This window comes from Diceros bicornis, chromosome 26, assembly GCF_020826845.1.
Source record: "Diceros bicornis minor isolate mBicDic1 chromosome 26, mDicBic1.mat.cur, whole genome shotgun sequence".
NCBI classification, from domain to species: domain Eukaryota; kingdom Metazoa; phylum Chordata; class Mammalia; order Perissodactyla; family Rhinocerotidae; genus Diceros; species Diceros bicornis.
In genome coordinates, this window is record NC_080765.1 from 6,223,152 (window position 1) to 6,243,341 (window position 20,190).

Genomic DNA, 20,190 nt, shown 5'->3' on the forward strand with positions numbered 1-20,190 from the left:
ATTCCCTGTGTCTCTCATCTGCTCATTTGTAAACTAATCGGCTCATCATGTACTCTCAAAGCTCTGTTCTAAATGCTTAGGGTAAAATTATAACCGAGACCCAGACATTATTCAGGTTGAAGATAGAGACAAATAAACAGAAACTTTAAGTACAGCCAAGTTAAATTATTCAGTTATGAGAAACACAACGTCCTTATCAACAGCGAATGGCTTATTTATCCTCTTGGTCTTCTTAGCAGTCGGTCAAAGGTGAATCTCAAATAATTTCCAGGGGCACCTCAGGCTCAGATGTCACTACATGTGGACAGTTTGTCAGCACTCAGTGATATAAAGAGCATGTCAGTCTGATATACGCATCCTGTTGTGTTGTTAGCCCAGTTGGCTCCTCTTCTGTGAAGCCTGTCCTGACTTCCACTGGCCAGAAGAATTGCTCATGGCATGGGGATGCAGTGTTGCTCTATCACAGTTTGCACATTCAAATCAAATTTCACAGGTCACAATCTGGAGTGTGCAAAAAGTGAAATCAAGTTTATGTGTCTGTAACTCAGCTCTCAATGCCCCATTCTTCGCATTAGGGTAGAAATTGATCTTGCCAATTCAGGGTACCCAGTTGGTATCTAAGTTTTGGTGACTGAGCCTTGTGGTTGGTGGGGGAGTGGTGAGGAAAGTGGCAGGTACGTGGACATTCCTTTTGGCATTGGAGGAGGTGACACCTCTCCCCAGTGTCATTGTATGTTGGTGGGGTTCTGTTCTTGCTGTGTTAAGGCCATAGACCAAGCCTGAATATAAAAGAGTCAGGATCCTTGACATCATGAAGGCATAAGAGAGAGAGATACTAAACAAATAACCACATAAATAAATATTGAGTTATAAATTGAGACGTGCACTATGATTTAACAATATTGGGCACAGTTGACACTTCTTCTTTAAACTTTCTCCTCTTTTGAAAGACATGAAGATAACAGAATCAACAGGACTTGATGCATTGGAAGTATGTGACCAAGGGCATGCCGGGGCTGTTTCTTCATCTGTCCCTGAGAAAAATTGACAGAATGGACAAAAGAGGACATTATAACAACCACAAGACCCATTCACTGCCTAACTATCTCAGCCTCTGTGTCCCTCAAGGATTTTCTAAACCCTCCTTTCTCCTTCTCTATTTTCCTTCCTGTCATTAAGGGTCCCCTAGGTCCCCCAGTCCATTCAGGAACCAAGTGTAGTGAGGGGAAGATGGAGAGCAAAGATGAAATAAGATGGACCTGGGAGAAGACAACCACTCATTTAGGCCCTGAGCTCTAAATTCTAGAGTAGTCCCTCAACTGGGAATGCAGAGAAAGGGGCACACCACACACACACAAAGAGCAAGCCTTAACCTCAGGGAATGGGGCTGATATTTATTACTCTGAGTACTTGGCCTGCATGAACTGATTAAGTCGACATAACAATCCTATGAGATGGGTATTGCTATGATCTCTAGTTTACAGATGAGCAAACTGAGGCACAGAAAGGTTAAGTGAACATCCAATGTCTCATCACTAACTCCTAGCAGAGCTGAGATTCAAATTTAGATCTTCTAGCTTCAGAGTCCAAGGTCTTAACTTTAACCAGGTTCAGCCCTGCCCAAGGCCACACAGAATTAGTGGGGGGACTAGCACTAGAGCCCAGGCTTTCTGAGAGGGTAGTGGCCAGCATCCAACCTCAACACAGAGACAAGGTGAGGCCCCCTAGCAAGCCCATTGATGGGGGCTAGGGTGACACAAGGGGTTGTCCTTTCTGACCCACACAAATCGCACCATGCAGAAAGCCCCTTGCCCTAAAGTAGAAGCACTTCCGTGGACTTCATAGCAAAGGTAACAGGAGGAGGACTTCCTCAGTGCTGTTCACTTGCTACTGCATCCAGAGTGTCTCCTTTCCAATAAACCAGCCACTAACATCTCTACCACACTATGCAGTTTATAAAGTTTTTCACATCTCTTTTAATTGATCAAAAGGACAAATCTGTGAGATAAGCTGTGTTGGCACTATTTAAATTCCCACTTTACAGATGTGGAACATAAGGTCAGGGTATGGAAGAGTCTTGCCCAAGCAAGTAAACCATGAATCTAAGGCATGGTGCAGATCTTACGATTCTAAATTTTACCAGTGGCATGCTTACTTGGATTCCAAGGGTCCTCCTGAAATAACTTGGCAGGTTGCATCAGCCTCACATGGGATAAACGTTTCCTTCCACACCTCCCAGAATACTTCCACTGTAGTTGCAAAAATGCTCCAGAGCTAGTTGTGACCACAAAATGACATACACATCCTTCTACCCATTACCAAAGTATGTATTCACTGATCGCATGGTGACAGCAGATAGGGGATGTTGCAATAGTTCTGACATATCGCAATCAGAAGCATTTGGGTTTCCAGGAAAGCAGATGATAAAGGTGATGAACCAGGTGATGAGCAAAAGAGGAGTCAGAGAACGGAAAGCAATTTCAGAAGACCACATGGGAGGGAATAAATGAAACAAAAAATATAGGAGATGGAAAATAAGAGTGTCATAGGGTATATGGCAAAAGGGAGCAGAGCTTTGATGGTCTCTCCTAATTGTTGCAGTAACCTCCTAACATGTTTGGTCTGACCCTCGGCTGGACTCATCCCGAGAATCCTCTATTTGGGCACAAGGCAGAGCCTGGTAAACATGGACCTTGTAACATTCCTCATTGCTCAAATACCTCTTACCACTTCCATCATCCCCAGGATAAAATCAAACACCTCAGGGTAGGAATTCAGGACCCTTGTTCATCTGGCCATGGCTGGCTTCTTCAGTCTTGTCTGGTTCACTTCCTTGTGTGTATAGGATGTCCTAAGCAAATAGTGTGATTTGCCACTCCCCAGGCTCCCGAAATGAGACTTGTCTGTGTCTCCTTGGGTCTGCAGAGGATGTTCTTCTGCCTGGAAAGGGCCCAACACATTTTCCATCTGGTGAATTCCCAGGCATCCTCCAAGAGTCAGCCAGGGCATCATCTCCACTGCCTCAGCAGGTAGGTGGTGGGAAACTCCGACTTCTGAGGTTCACAGTTCCTGTGGAGGAACACGTAGTGCTCTCAGCCCCAGACATTCATTACGATCCATGTCCATGGGGAGCTTTAAAAAATACAGACGCCTGGGCCACCAGAATATCTGAAAGTAGGAGGAGAGGGTCATCATTAAAAAACAAAACAACAAAAAAATTAAAAACTTTCTCCTTCAAGCCATGGTAACATGAAGGTGATTATCACTGATGCAGATGTGATACACATCGTGTGGGTTTTCTCCTTGAGAGCAGGAAGTTTGTCTTATTGATTCTGAATCCCTGGCCCACAACACTGCCTAGTATATCAGAGACACTCAGTAAATGTTTGTTAAAAAAAGGAAAGACTGATTGAGTTAACAAAATACATGAAGTTTAATGAGAGACAAGAAGATAGCAAGGAATAACTTGGAAATTCCAAATAAGAAACGGTTGCAAGCCATACAGTGAACATCTCCTAAGCTGGTAACTAATTAGTAAGATACTAACCCAGGAGACAAATCTGAGAAATGGTCAAATAATGAAAACAATGACCAAGAAAGATCTGACTGATCACATGAAGCAGCCAACCAAGTCATGCCAAAATAAATGTAAACACCATTTAGGGAAGCCAGTTTATTTAGTGGGGTTGTTTGCTCCAAAGATGGGAAAAATAAAACAGCTTCCAACATAAAACAAATGTATCATCACTGTGATTTGAGAGTCTCTGGAGACATCTGTTGTCACTGCTCCCCAGTGGACCATTCTCAAAACAAGGACTTATAGAGAAGGTGGGGGGCATGGCTGGTTCCAATCCTGGCCACACACCAGAGAGAAGCCAGCCGTGCACAAGCCTCATTAAGAGGCAACTGCTTCTAGAAGCCATGAGAATATTTTCATGAAACATTGATAATTTTAATTCCATCATAACAAATATGAGACACTCTACCAACAAAATATATCATTATGACATTAGGCTTGGAATATAAAGTTACATCCACAATACACATGTCTGTGAAAGAAAGGCATAGTCCACTATTTCTCACTTGTTCATTTAATATTCACTTGCTGCTTATGCATTCACTTTGTCAAATGCAAGCACTTACTGGAGATTACCTAATAGCACATACTGGTAATTTTTTGAACTTCTGGGATGAAGACCTAAACTCAAGAATATCAGACCTATTAATTTAATTGTTGCTAAAATTGTGAAAAACATTAGCTGAAATATTAGAAGCAATAGGCTAGTTCCTAGGTAAACATAAATGACCAAAATGAACCCCCCAATAATAGAAAGCAAAATAGTCCAAAAACTCCTAAAAAAATTCAGCAGATTTCAAAAATCTTCACACAAGAAAAACATCACATTCAAAGAGTTTTACAGTAAAGGTCAAGGAACAAATAGAACTTACCTTGGTTTCCCAAGAAAGGAGAGCCTGAGACACAGGCTTTTGTGCCTTTATTTTATTAGAGAATATGATCCCATGTGAGCAAGTGTGAAGAAAAATGGGAATGAAGCATGGAAGGATGAAGAACTTATACAAGGGGTCCTTACTAAACTGGCCAACATTTGATATAAAAAATAATCAATTCTTTGATCAACAGAGACCCTCTTCTGAGAGGCCAAATGGCCACTACATCGGAGTCTATCCCTCCAAGGGAAGGAAGGGGGAAGAAGGTATCCACTGGTTTCCTTCTCTCATTGGTCAAATATTCTTCCCATGTGGCATTAACTTTACAAAACTGTGGTATTACAGATGGTTTGGTAGGTTGGGAGGCACTGGCATGTTAAACCTACACAAATTCAGTTGAAATCCATGCAAAGGTGGTCCCTGCAGTGGTGGCTGAAACCAAACAAGTGGCCAAGGCTAGGATAGATAAATTAGGTATTAATGGTATATTACAAATTATCCAAAAATGTAACCTCTTAAAACAACCAACATTTATTATGTCACAGTTCTTGGGCTAGGAATCCAGATGTGGCTTAGATGGGTACCTCTGGCTCAAGCTCTCTCATGAGGATTCAGTCCCGCTGTCCAGCTGGCCTGCAGTCCCATCCAAAGTTGTGATTGGGGGAGGATTCAAGCCACTTACATGGTTATTGACAGGATTCAATTCCTCACATGCTCATGAACTCAGCTCCTTGCTGGCTGTTGGCCAGGGCCTACCTCAGTTCTTCCTCCACCTGGGCCTCTCCATAGGGCAGCTGACAACATGGCAGCTGGATTCCCTCAGTGAATGAGTGAACGAGGATGCCCAAGATGGAAGCCACAGTCTTTTAATAAACTAATTTCAGACATGGCATCCCATTTCTTCTGCCAAGTTCTAGTCGTTCGAAGCACCTGATCTAGCACACACCAAGGAGAGGGCATTACAGAATGTCATAACACTAGGAAGCAGGGACCATTGAGGGCCATCTTAGAGGCTGTGATCACAGAGGGAAAGTCAAGAGACACTGAAGTATCATATAAAGTTAATCCAGAGAATTGAAAAAGACTGCATCACGCCCAGGTCATTTTATGAGGGTGTATCAGCTTGAGCAGAATTAGATAAAAACAGGACAGAAAGGAAGATTGCATGCCTGTCTCACTCAAGAACTTCAATGCAAAAAATCAATACAAAATAGTAGCAAACCAAATACACCAGTGATGATACACCAGGGCCACGCTAGATTTGGTCCTGAAACTTAATGGTGGTTAACAGAGAAAAAATATAAACATCAGTTATCACGTTAACTTATTTTTTTAACCAAAAAATGTCATAATATCTCAATAATTTCAGATATAGAATTTGATAATATTTAACTCTCAATTATGATATAAAAAAACTTAAACTTCTAATAGTAGGGAATTTCCTTAATCTGATCAAAGTATCTACCAAAAACCTAAGGCAATATCAATCTTCAGAGTATAAAAGCATTATCCTGTGTACCTCCATTTGAATGTACCATGTGGACATACCCTTTTCAAAAACAGTAACATTTTTTTAAATAAATAAAATCCCATCAGTTAACTTCACTTTTGCTATAAATGCGAAGAATGTAATTCCTTGTTTTGATAGGAATTCAGCTTGTGGATCCCAGGGTGAACAGTTCAAAAATCAATGAAAAAGTTAAATATTTTTATCCTTTTTTGAGGCTGCTTGAACTGACCAGCAAGAGGCAGCGGGGAAAGGAGAGGGCCAGTGGTTCATTCCGCCAAGATCACCTAGGCTCACAGGCTGAAGTTCTTGACCACTAGTTAGAATACCAGCTCCTGTGATAATCAGATTGTAGTAATGAAACATCTCCCCAGAAAATAAACAAACCCTCATCATTTTTGCACACAGTTCCAAGGAGTTCCCGAGGAGATATACCACCATGGTGCACACCAAGCGAAGTGACTTTTCCAGGTGTTCTGCCCAGTCAAGTTCAGTCCACTCTTGATATCCAAAACAAGATGCCCTGTTCCACAACAGGTCACACAGAGACCCCAGGGCCATGAGCCCTTCTCTGTTAGTCTGAATTGGGTCTTCACTGTGCCCAGTGCTATGACACACCATGGGGCAAAGTGTGAACAAGATCATCACAAATTGTGCTTACGCAGAGGACCCAGGTGGGGTGCTCCACTGGTGGGCAGACACCTCCAATGGCATCAGGAGCTTGGGGAAGGCAAAGATGAGTGGGATCTGAAGCCAGCTGGGGGGGTGAGCTTCCCAGAGAAGGAGACACTCTGCTTGCACACCATGGACACAGGAGTGTTCTACCAGAAGAAGCCAAAGAGAGATGGCATTTGAGGCTGTGAGAGTGGCCCAGGTTACCGTCATTATCACTGTTGAGTATGTTTGTCATTTCCTGGTTATAAAGCACAGTGTCTAAATCAAGCCAACTTTTATTACTGCTAAGAGGAAGTAATCAGATCACAGGACAAGCTAGGGATCCTCTGCTTCTAGGGACAAGGCTCAGCCCTGGCCTGTCAGCAGGAGGCTGGAAACTGGGCAAAGCCTCTGGAACAAGTCACTGGGCTTGGCAGGCACCAATGTGACCTGTCTTATACTTGTTAGGATACATTTCTGGGATTTTAAAAAATTTATTGAGGTAAAATTCACAGAACATACAATTAACCATTTTATAGTGAACTATTCCGTGCCATTTAGTACATTCACAATGTTGTGCAACCACCACCTCTATCTAGTTCCAAAACATTTCCATTGCACCAAAGAAAATCCCATGCCCTTTAAGCAGTTTCATCCCTTCCTCTCCTCTCCCCAGCCCCTGGCAACTACCAATCTACAGTCTATCTTCTTAGATTTACCCATTCTAGATGTTTCATATAAATGGAACCATGTAATATGTGGTCTTTGTGTCTGGATTCTTTCATTTAGGATAATGTTTTCCAGGTTTTTTCCAGTTGGAGCATGTGTGAGTACTTCATTCCTTTCATGGCAGAATAATATCCTACTGTATGGATGCACCACAATTTCTGTATCCATTCATTCACTGATTTGCCTTGTTTCCACCTTGTGACACTTGTGATTAGTGCTGCTATGAAAATGAAACACATATATTTGTTTGTGAAACTGTTTTCTTTTTTTTAAATTTTTTGTTTATTGCAGTAACATTGGTTTATAACATTGTATAAATTTCAAGTGTACATCATTATACTTCTATTTCTGCATAGATTACATCATGTTCACCACCCTAATACTAATTACAACCCATCACCACACACATGTGCCGAATTATCCCTTTCGCCCTCCTCCCTCCCCCCTTCCCCTCTGGTAACCACCAATCCAATCTCTGTCTCTATGTGTTTGTTTGTTGTTGTTATTATCTACTACTTAATGATTGAGATCATACAGTATTTGACCTTCTCCCTCTGACTTATTTCACTTTGCATAATACCCTCAATGCCCATCCATGTTGGATTTCATCGTTTCTTATGGCTGAGTAGTATTCCATTGTGTATATATACCACAGCTTCTTTATTCATTCGTCCCTTGATGGGCACTTAGGTTGCTTCCAAGTCTTGGCTATTGTGAATAACGCTGCAATGAACACAAGGGTGCATGTATCTTTACGCATTGGTGTTTCAAGTTCTTTGGATAAATACCCAGCAGTGGAATAGCTGGATCATATGGTAGTTCTATCCTTAACTTTTTGAGGAATCTCCATACTGTTTTCCATAGTGGCTGCACCAGTTTACACTCCCACCAGCAGTGTATGAGAGTTCCCTTCTCTCCACATCCTCTCCAACATATGTTGTTTCCTGTCTTGTTAATTATAGCCACTCTGACGGGCGTGAGGTGATATCTCATTGTAGTTTTGATTTGCATTTCCCTGATAGTTAATGATTTTGAACATCTTTTCATGTGTCTGTTGGCCATCTGTATATCTCCTTTGGAGAAATGTCTGTTCAGGTCTTTTGCCCATTTTTTAATTGGGTTGTTAGTTTTTTTGTTGTTGAGATGCATGAGTTCTTTATATATTTTTGAGATTAACCCCTTATTAGATGTATGGTTTGCAAATATCTTCTCCCAATTGTTAGGTTGTCTTTTCGTTTTGTTGATGGTTTCCTTTGCTGTGCAGAAGCTTTTTAGTTTGATGTAGTCCCATTTGTTCATTTTTTTCTATTGTTTCTCTTGCCCAGTCAGACATGGTGCTTGAAAATATGTTGCTAAGACCGATGTCGAAGAGCGTACTGCCTATGTTTTCTTCTAGAAGTTCCATAGTTTCAGGTCTTACATTCAAGTCTTTAATCCATTTGGAGTTAATTTTTGTGTATGGTGTAAGGTAAGGGTCTACTTTCATTTTTTTGCATGTGGCTGTCCAGTTTTCCCAACACCATTTGTTGAAGAGACTTTCTTTTCTCCATTGTATGTTCTTGGCTCCTTTGTCAAAGATTAGCTGCCCATAGATGTGTGGGTTTATTTCTGGGCTTTGGATTCTATTCCATTGATCTGTGTGTCTGTTTTTGTGCCAGTACCATGCTGTTTTGGTTACTATAGCTTTGTAGTATATTTTGAAATCAGGGAGTGTGATACCTCCAGCTTTGTTCTTTTTTCTCAGGATTCCTTTAGCTATTCGGGGTCTTTTCTTGTTCCATATAAATTTTAGGATTCTTTGTTCTATTTCTGTGAAAAATGTTGTTGGAACTTTGATAGGGATTGCATTGAATCTGTAGATGGCTTTAGGAAGTATGGACATCTTAACAATGTTAATTTTTCCAATCTGAGAGCATGGAATATCTTTCCATTTCTTTGTGTCTTCAATTTATTTCAGCAATGTTTTATAGTTTTCAGTGTATAGCTCTTTCACCTCTTTGGTTAAGTTTATTCCTAGGTATTTTATTCTTTTTGTTGCAATTGTAAATGGGCTTGTATTCTTAATTTCTCTTTCCGCTACTTCGTTGTTAGTGCATAGAAATGCAACTGATTTTTGTATGTTGATTTTGTATCCTGCAACTTTACCGTATTCGTTTATTACTTCTAAAAGTTTTCTGGTGGATTCTTTAGGGTTTTCTATATATAAAATCATGTCATCTGCAAATAGTGACAGTTTCACTTCTTCCTTTCCAATTTGGATCCCTTTTATTTCCTTTTCTTGCCTGATTGCTCTGGCTAGGACTTCCAGTACTATGTTAAATAGGAGTGGTGACAGTGGGCATCCTTGTCTGGTTCCTGTTCTTAGAGGGATAGCTTTCAGTTTTTCACCATTGAGGATGATATTAGCTGTGGGTTTGTGAAACTGTTTTCAATTCTCTTACATGTATACCTTGGAGTGGCATTGCTAGGCCATATAGTAATTCTATGCTTAACTTTTTGAGGAACTGCCAAACTGTTTACCACATTGGCTATGCCATTTTATGTTCCCACAAGCAATATCCAAGGGTTCCAATTTCTCCACATCCTCAGCAACACTTGTGATTTTCATTTTTTTGTTGTTGTTAATAGCTATCCTAATGGTTGTGAAGTAGTAAAATTTTTAGGATTTTGACTGTACAACCACGAAGAGTAAGAATCTGTGAGAACATGTCAGAGCTAGAAGGGGATACGGAAAGGGTATGGTTTGGAACCTGGCCCAGGTGTCCCCTGAGCTCTCTATGGACTCCAGGGACATCCTTGCTCTCTGTTGTGTAGACAGCAGGCAGGTAGGGATCCACAGAATGTGACTGATATGCAGGCCTTGTGTGAGTTCTATAAACACTCTCAGCCTTGGTTGCCTAACGTATAAAGTGAACATTAATAATTATGTCTTTTCTTCCCCAAAAGGGCTAGACCAGACCAGAACAGACCCATGACCTGCAGAGGCTTGGGGACTGGATCTGCAAGTCTGGCTCCTGGAGGCTTGGACTAAAGAGAACATGTGATGTTGCCCAGCCAGATACCTGACCCTCAGCAGGTCCTGTAGAAAGGTTCACCCAATATGAACTCATAAGCAGTTCAACTAGCGGCTGAGAGAGGACAATGGTTATAGATTAACCACAAATTGTGTAATGTATTTTCTTTTAGTAGGAAGAGAAGATGTAAGTTCAAGTTTTAGTTGAAAAAATAATTAAAAGATTGGGATTTGCTGAGTGTGAACTGTTTACCTTTTTCCTTCTTATTGATGGTGTTTACATGGCTCTTTTTACCACCTTATATATGAAGAGCAACTGAGGTATAAATGCTCAGATACTTAATTTCCTTGATTCTAATTGGGGCTGGTGATGCCAATCCACCTATGTGAGGAAAAGGCCCTGAGCGAACCACCACACCTCACTTTACCCACCCCTGTAGGACCTCAAAGACCCCCTTGGTTGAAATCCCTCCCACTCTCCTCCTCCTAACCTGGGGCAGAATCTATTTCTAAACAGTTCCCAAGTTGAGCACTTCGTAGGCAGAGAAAAGGCAAGTCTCAAAGGAACCAAAAACAAAATTAGGGAGAACTCATTCCTTCCTTACAGAGATGGTGTGGTTACAAAATTCAGTCAGGACTTCCAGTCAGGGCCAAGACTAGGACAAGGAGAGTGATGAATTCCACTTTTTTTTTTTTAAATTTTTTGTTTATTGCAGTAACATTGGTTTATAACATTGTATAAATTTCAGGTGTACATCATTATAGTTCTATTTCTGCATAGATTCCATCATGTTTACCACCCAAATACTAATTACAACCCATCAGCGCACACATGTGCCGAATTATCCCGTTCGCCCTCCTCCCTCCACCCTTCCCCTCTGGTAACCACCAATCCAATCTCTGTCTCTATGTGTTTGTTTATTGTTGTTATTATCTACTACTTAATGAAGGAAATCATACGGTATTTGACCTTCTCCCTCTGACTTATTTCACTTTGCATAATACCCTCAATGTCCATCTATGTTGTCACAAATGGCTGGATTTCATCGTTTCTTATGGATGCCAAAAATCTCAGTAATCATGACAAACCATACTCTAAGCAATATTTTTAAGAATCAATATTAATGCAAAAAAATTATGAGATAAAATATCAAAATTTTAGATAAAAGACGGGATCAGTAGGTTAACTTTACTTATACACTAGGGTTCATCTTGGTGATGACACCCGTGCTGCAGTGTTCAGGGACAAAGTGTTCTCCTTCTGAAACTTAACACTGAAATGAGTCAAAAAGTAAAACAGCTTGATGGATGGATAGAAGCATGGGTACATAGTTTTAAAGCAAATAAAGCAAAATGTTAATTGTTCAATCTAGATGGTGAGTACATGGGGCTTTAAACAATTTTCCCCATTTTTTGTTCAAATTCTCTGTATTTAAGAATTGTCATTATAAAATTTTGTGAAGGGATAACTAGCAAAATTGTTTAAGAGCACCAATATCTTTCAAACTTATACTGTCTCTTCACTTGCCACTCACCTAGTCCTAGTCAGACCCTCATCATCTCTGACCTAGACAATAACCACAGCCTTCTGGCTGATCTCTTTACAGAGGGCCACCTTTGCACATCTAATCAGGGCGCTCCAGAATTTGACATCCTTGCAATCGGGTGCTGACTTTGCCTCCTACAGATATCAGGTGACCACACCCAGCTGATTACAAGCCCCACTCCTCAGACCATGTGCTCTCTCAGACTGGAGTCTTTGCAGGTCCCTGCATGCCCCATGCTCCACAGCTTTCCTCAGCCTGCTCCACCTGTCTTATTCCCTCCTGAACAGCTCCTCATCTTTAAAATTCCTTCAGAAACTTAAACATGGTGCATTGAACACAGGTTTTTACCTCTGAAGCCAACTGAAGCCCCGGTAAAATACACTAAAGGGCTATCTTAAAAGGCAGAAATCCACTGGGACAAAGACAACCAGCAAGGAGATAAGAGTCACCAAACATTTGAACCTAGTAAGTAGATGCAATCAAGAGTCACCAGCAGCTCTTCATGCCAGATAGCTTTCTAAGCAGTCTCCTTAGTCTTCAGGATAACTGTATGCAGTAGGTACTCTTATTATCACCCCGTTTTTACAGGCACAGAGAGGTTAAGTTGGTGGGCAAGATCACACAACTATGGAGCCAGAATATAAGTCCAGGTGCTCTGGCCACAGAATCTATGCTGTTGACCACAGTGTGACTGCCATGAAGACAAGGCAGAGCAGAGAAAGCTGAAGATGAAGGCTACAGCACTGGGGAGACCAAAAGCATGCAGAACCAGGTGGCTAATGCCAGAAAGTCTCAGGAACTGAGTTAACAAGGTACATCTGAAATCAGAAGGTGTAGGGAGGCTGAAAGCTGAGGACTGTTTAAGGTCTGTATAAAAAAAAGTTACACTTCCAGATTCCCTCCTGTACTAGGTTGAATAGTCTTCCTGCAAAAATTCACGTCCTTAGCAACCACAGAATGTGACCCTATATCAGGTCTTTGCAGATGTAATTAGTTAGCATGAGGACATACTGGAGTGTGTGAGCCTTAATTCAATGAGTGGTGTCATTATCAGAGACACAGAGAACACAGAGAGAAGGCAGCTCTGTGAAGACAGAGGCAGATAATGGACTGATGCTGACACAAGCCAAGAACACCAAGGATTGCTGTTAACCATTAGAACCTAGGGAGAGGCATGGATCATATTCTCACCAGACACTCCATAGGAACCAAATCTGCAAAATAGTGATCTAGGATTTTTGGCCTCCAGAACAGCAAGGCAATAAATATCTGTTGTTTCAAGCCACCAAGTTTGTGGTGCTTTATTATATTATGGGAACATCATCTACCCTGCAGAAGACTGAGGCACAATTATTAGCACATATTGAACTGGGCAGACTCTTGACTTGGGAACCCCTGCCAGAGAGGAGGACAGGATGCTGGACTGAAAGCAAGAGAAATGATGAGATTTCCACCACCCCCTGCCACCTGGGCAGCAGGCCAGATTTCCACCTCCTGGGGTGAAGACCAGCAAATTCCTCCTTGGGAAGGTGCACAGCCGACAGGGTCGACAAGTCTTGATACTTAGGAGCATTCCAGCTACATGCCATCACACCAAAATACACCATTGACAAATTCTACACACTCTCAGATAGAAGCAGATTGGCAAGGACCAGCCAACATTTAAGGGAAAGATGAAAACAAACAGAGAAAGGAGCTCAAAGGAACTGAAGGAATGTTGGAGGAGGAAAGGAACTTCGAAAACAGTCACAGAAGCCTGAGAGTTGTGCTCAATTGAAATAAGAGAGAAAGCAAAAAGGAACTCTTGGGGAAAAAAATTGTAGAATAGGTAATATTCTGTAGAAAACTAAAAAAGGAAAAATAGGGAATTCAATGGAAAGAAAAAATAAGACAAAGAGATGGAAGATGGAACAGAAAGGTAAGTGAGCTACAGAATCATTCAAGGAGTTCCATTATCTGACCGATACAGGTTCAGAATGGAGAATGGAAAGCACAAGAGAGATAGTTCGAGAAAATTTCCCAGAATTGAAGGCCAATGCACTGCACTATTCAATGTGGTAACCCCAAGCTACATGTGGTTAGGTAAATTTAAGTATAAATTATTTAAAATTAGATAAAATCAGAAATACACTTCCTCCATCACACCAACCGTAATTCAAGTGCTCAATAGTCTCATGCCACTGGAGACCATCATACTGGACAATGCAGACAAGAGCATTTGCATCATCACAGGAAGGTCGATTGGACAGCTCTGGCCTAGAGTAATAGATGAAAGCACATCCACCAAGGCACATCATCATGGAATTTCAGAACACCAGGGACAAAGAAGAAACCAAATACTTCCACAAAGAGGGGGAGGGGTGGCGGAGAGAAATCAGAAGGGAATTAAACTTCTCAACAGCAATATTAGAAGCAAGACTCTGCGTCTTCAAATTCAGAGGGAAAATTTGAACCTGCCTATAATCTTGTGCCCAAACCATCAAGTATGAGGGTACAAGACAGAATTCTTCAGACATGCAAGTTCTTACAAAAATGAAAATTACTCCTTTGCACCATTCCTCTGAAAGCTACTAAAAGATATACTCTGACAAAATGAGGGAGAAAACCAATGAAAAAATGTCATGGGGTCTGGCAACAGGCAATTCAGCACAACAGAAAGGTGAAGGGACTGTCCAGCACAAACACCCTGCAGAAGCCAGCCTGGACAAAAGAAAGCAGAGATCCTCAGGATGGGTTGAACTTGCAGAGAGCAGAGTTATGCTTCTGGTGAAAAATGGATGATGGGGCATAGAAAACTCATCAAATTACAGGATGGTATTCTTGATTCTAAGAAAAGTGAAAAGTTGTCATGAATAAAAATGGAAGAAAAGATCTGTGTGTGGCTCAACTGTGAATAATAAGTATTTAAATATATTGAATCAGATGCCAAACAGGAATCACCTTCCTATCCCTGTTTTGAGAAGGTGGGAAATGGGTATGAGGCCGAGAGGATATCAGAAACCTAAACTGTCCTCTTCCACTGTAATCAAGCAACAATAATATGAGCTTATAATTTAATGACACAACAATAATCACCAGAAGAAACTACTAAACAGGTTTAAAGTGGATTCTGGTGGGAAAAATCAGAATGGGGATCAGGTAGGGCAAGGTTCTGTTAGTTTGCTATACCCCTGTAGGACTGTGTGATGCTATAAAGCATGTATCTATAGTATCTATAAATACAATTTCTTTAATTATATTTTTTAACACCTCAAGCAGGTATCACCTCCTCCCAATGCCCTTTGGGGACCAGTGCTCCTTCCCTGTACTCCCAAAGGACCTGGGTTGACCTCCTGCCATCTTGAATTGGTCTGTTCATGGGTCTGATGTTTCCCCACCAAACTGAGGTGTCTTGTGCCTGACCCAGAGTGGTGCTCAGGAAATGTCTGTGGATCTAAAAGAAGCCCAGACAAGAACCCTCCTGCTGATGTCCACAGGTGACGAAGGTTCAGATGAATTTCCTCATAGCAGGTGTTGGGGAATCCTCAAAAGACATAACGATGAGTGATGTTGGTGTTAGTCCACCAGTGTTTCCAACACATGTTTCACAAGCACCCATTAGATGTTTTTACTGAAATCCTACTACGTTCTCAGCAGCATGCTCCTTTGGGTCTTAACAACCTGACATTTCCTCCTTGTCCCTCAGAGAGACAAGCACATGTCAGTGGGCGTAAAGCACCCCTAGTCCCTGAAGCACAGGAAGCCCTTGACATAGAAAATGTCTGCAGGGATATGTGAGAGCACCAAAGCTTCTACTCCAATACATGCATAAATGAATGTTACTTTTCCTTTCTCTTCCTCCTTTTGGCCTGGAGCAGATACCTAAAAGTTCTCAGCAGAATGAAATTCATAGATAATTGGTTGAAACTCTTTAGAGAAGTAAAATTGCTATTTCTCCACCACCAAGCACCATGCCTGCCAAGAGAGCTTAGGAAGACTTGCTTATCCAACTGGATGACAGTGAGGTCCTTTTTATGCTCAGCCTTCCCTCCTGGTCTGTCAACTGCTGATGCTTCCCTGACTTGCTATTCCAGACCCTCCTTCAAGACAATCCCAAGGCCCAAAGCTCTCGCCATGGAGTCCAGTACAGTCCTGGAAGGCAAAGTAAATGCAGGGAGACAACACACAGAATCACTGGCTTGGAACAAAGGACATGACTAAAGTGATGAAAGATGGAGCAGTATGGAACAGGGCAGCAGCTCTAGTAAGCATTCTAAGATCATCAACCAAAGGGTCGAGATTGACCTTCTGAATCAGCTTGTTTTAAACAAGAGCCACCAATGGAGGTGGAAAACAGATGTCAGAAGATGACGACGTCAAGCAGACAAGCCCAGGCCTCACATCAGCCCCACTCAGAACAGCTTTGTAAATTGAGGCTAAGCATTTCTTCTATGAATGTGGTTAAGGGCCACAGACAGTCTCTGAGTCACAGAGTGACCTATGGAAGGGGGCATTGGAGAAGGCAGGGAGTGGAAAGCAGGAAACAGCCAGATAACACCAGACATGAGATTATGGAGGAAATGAAGGGATGATTGGAAAAGTTTTACTGGGAATTAATCATCAAGGGAGTCCCAATCCCAGGGTACTGTCATTCACTCATTTGACCATAGACAACACCCTTCCACCTTCAACTCCCCTTCTGTCACATAAGGAGGTTGTACTCCATGTTCTCCACACCCTGGTACTAGGATTCTATGAATTCAGTTCAAACTGTCAAGGTTGCAGATCTGGAAGACAGAGACAGAAGGCAGGGGTGGTGGCTGAGATCAGTAGACAGATGGAATATGTTGCAACACAAATCATTCACCAATGATGACACACGTCTCATGTTTTCCTATGGCACCGCCACGCTGGCATAATCCTCGTTGAATATTAAACAATGCCCTCAACTTGGCATGTGAACCTTACGTAGTTTACTTATAACCAGAATAGTTCAGACAGGTTCAGAATATGAATTCAGCTCACCTCAGGAACATACTATTTCAGGACAACTATACTGCCTGCCAGTATAGTTGAAATGCAAGATTTCTTTGACAGTTTCAGCTCTGGAAGAATATAGCTATTGAAATAGAACCTAAAAGGCAGTTATTAGCATGCCCAGAAATTATAATCACCAAAGAAAAGGCCCTATTGAAGTTGACTGAGCATAATAGGTTCATACCCATTAAATTATCTGGGGGACTTTCACAAATAAAACCCAATGAAGGGGAAGTTAATTTAGCAATGACAGAAGCCAGAATTTTTCAAACATCTCTCAGAAAGGAGGCGAGGACTATGTACCACCTGCATAGGACTCTGGTAGACTGGGAGAAATGAATTCCTTTTTTTTTTTTTGCTACACATTAACTCAGAAACATAAAAATATGCAGTTTTCCAGTAAAGATAAATATATCGACAAATATAAAAATCTGTATTACAGTAATTTCGGTTTGTAACTCCGTTTTTTATTTTGTTATAGCATTTAAAAGACAAAAGCATAAAAAATAACTATAAATCTATATTAATAGGTACATACTACACCAAGATGTAATTTATGAAATCAATAACATAAAGTGAGGTGCAGATCTATAAAAGAGGACTTTTTATGGGATTGAAGTTGATTTAAAGTAGATTGTTATATATTTGGTATGTCTTATATAATCCTCATGTAACCACAAAGAGAATTTATAAATATATACAATAGGAAATGAGAAGGGAATCAAAATATGTCACAGCAAAACATCCACCAAACTCAAAGGAAGGCAGTAAGGGAGGAACTAAGGGGGAAACAGCTGTAAAACATACAAAAGACTCAAAATGATAAAAGCAAGTCCTTACCTATCAGTAATTACTTTAAATATAATTACAAATGGATTAAACTATGCTTTCAAAACACATAGATTGTGAGATTTGATAAAACAAATAGAATCCAATTATGTTGTGTCTGCAAGAGATTCGCTTTATGTTTAAGGACATGCATAGATTGAAAGTGAATGGATGGAAAAATATACTCTGTATAAATGGAAACCAAAAGGGAGCAAGGTGGCTACACTAATATCAGACAAAATAGACTTTAGGTCACTCCCCACTCTCCCTGTCATAGTCAGACCCTCGTCATCTCTGACCTAGGCAGTAACCATAGCATCCTGGCTGATCTATCAGAAGGCCACCTTTGCACATCTAATCAGAGGGATCCCAGGTTAGGGAGCAGTCAGGCACTGCCTGTGCCTTTTCCAGTGAAAGACGACCACCCCAGCTGATTATTAAGCCCCTCCTAAACCTGCTGCATCAGACAGGACTCTTTGCAGATCCGTGCATACCCCGTGATCCACACTTTGCTCAGGCTGCTCTGCCTGTCTTATTATCTCCCAAATGCCTCCTCAACTTTAAGTTTCCTCTCAGAAACTTAAACATGGTTGGTTGAACACATCCATTTACTTCTAAAGCCTCCTGAAGCCCCAGTAAAATGCACTAAAGTGCTTTCTTAAAAGGCGTAATTCCACAGGGATAAAGACAATCAGAGAGGAGACAAGAGCCACCAAACTTTAAAATCAGCAAGTAGATGGAGTCAAGAGTCACCATGAGCTCTTCATGCCAGACAGCTTTCTAAGCATGCTTCTTAGTCCTCAAAATAGCTTTATGTATTAGATACACTTATTATGACCCTCTTTTCACAGGCACAGAGAGGTTAAGTACTTGGGCAAGGTCACACAGCCACAGAGCCAGGATATAAACTTAAGTGGTCTGTCCCTAGCATACACGGCTGTGACCACTGTGTGTCTTCCATGAAAGAGCACTCACTTGGGAAAGCATAGAAAGCTGAAGCTGAAGCTTGCAACACTGAGGAAACCAGAAGCAAGGAGATCAATGCTGCTGGAGCCCAGAAAGAATCAGGAAATGAATGCACCAGGGATCCATAAAATCGGAAGTTGTAAATGATGAAGAAAACAGAACTTAGTTTAAAGTCTGTGTAATGAAGACTTAGACTTCCAAATTCCCTCCTGTACTGAGTTGAATAGTGTCTCCCCCAAAAAATTCATGTTCACTAGAACATCAGAATGAGACACCATTTGGAAGCAGGGTCTTTGCAGATGTAATTTGTTAAGAAGTGGTCATATTGGAGTTTTGGGGGTCCTAATTCAATGACTGCTGTTCTCAGAAGAAGAGACACCAGGACGCACACAGAGGGAAGGCAGCTGTGTGAAAATGGAGGCAGAGATTGGAGTGACACTCTCACAAGTCAAGGAACACCAAGGATTGCTGGCAACCACCAGAAGCTTCGAAGAGGCCCAGGGCAGATTTTGAGTCACAGCCTAAAGCAGGAACCCATCCTGCTGACATCTTCCTCTCAGACTTGTGACCAGTGAGAGAATAAAGTTCTGTTATTTTAAGCAACCCAATTTGCGGTAGTTGTTATGGACACTTCTCTAACCAGGCAGAATGCTGGGGGATTATTCTATGTACATGTTGAACTGGACAAATTTGGCCTTGGGGACTCCTGGCAGAGAAGGGGGCAAGATGGTATACTGAAAGCAGGAGGAACCATGAGATTTCCATGACCTTCTCCTACCTGGCTATCTTGGGCAGAAAACCAGAGAATTCCTCCTTGCAAAGCTGGGCAGCCAAAGGATCTATGATCCTGACATTTAGGGGGTCTCCAGCCAGATGGCTCTATGCCAAAGCCCACCATTGACAAATCTCACACAATCTCAAATATAAGCAGACAGGTAAGGGTCAGCTGCCACTCAAAGGAAAGAACAAAACAAACAGAGAAAGGAGCTCAAAGGAACTGAAGAAATGTGGGAGGAGAACTCTTGGAAATAAAAAATACAACAGAAGATGTAACATTCCTCAGAAAGGTAGGAAGTTGAAGAGTAATCTACCCCAAAAGAAAATTAAAGAGATGGAAATGGGAGAGAAAAAATAAGAAAATTGGAGAATCATTCCAGGAGTTCCCTCATCTGACCAACAGGGCTTTCAGATTAGAGAACAGAAAAACTGAGAGAACTAATTCAAGAAAATGTCCCCAAACTAAAGGCCAATACACTGCACTGTCCAATACCATAGTACCTAGGCACATGTGGCTAGTTAAATTTAAGTGCAAATTTATTAAAATCAGATAAAATAAAAAATTCAATTTCCTGGTCACACTAGCCCTGTTTCAAGTACTCAATAGCCTCATGTAGTGGAGGCCACCATACTGGACAAGAAAGACTAAGAGCATTTGCATGATCAAAGAAAGGTTGATTGTACAACTTTGGCCTGGAATAATG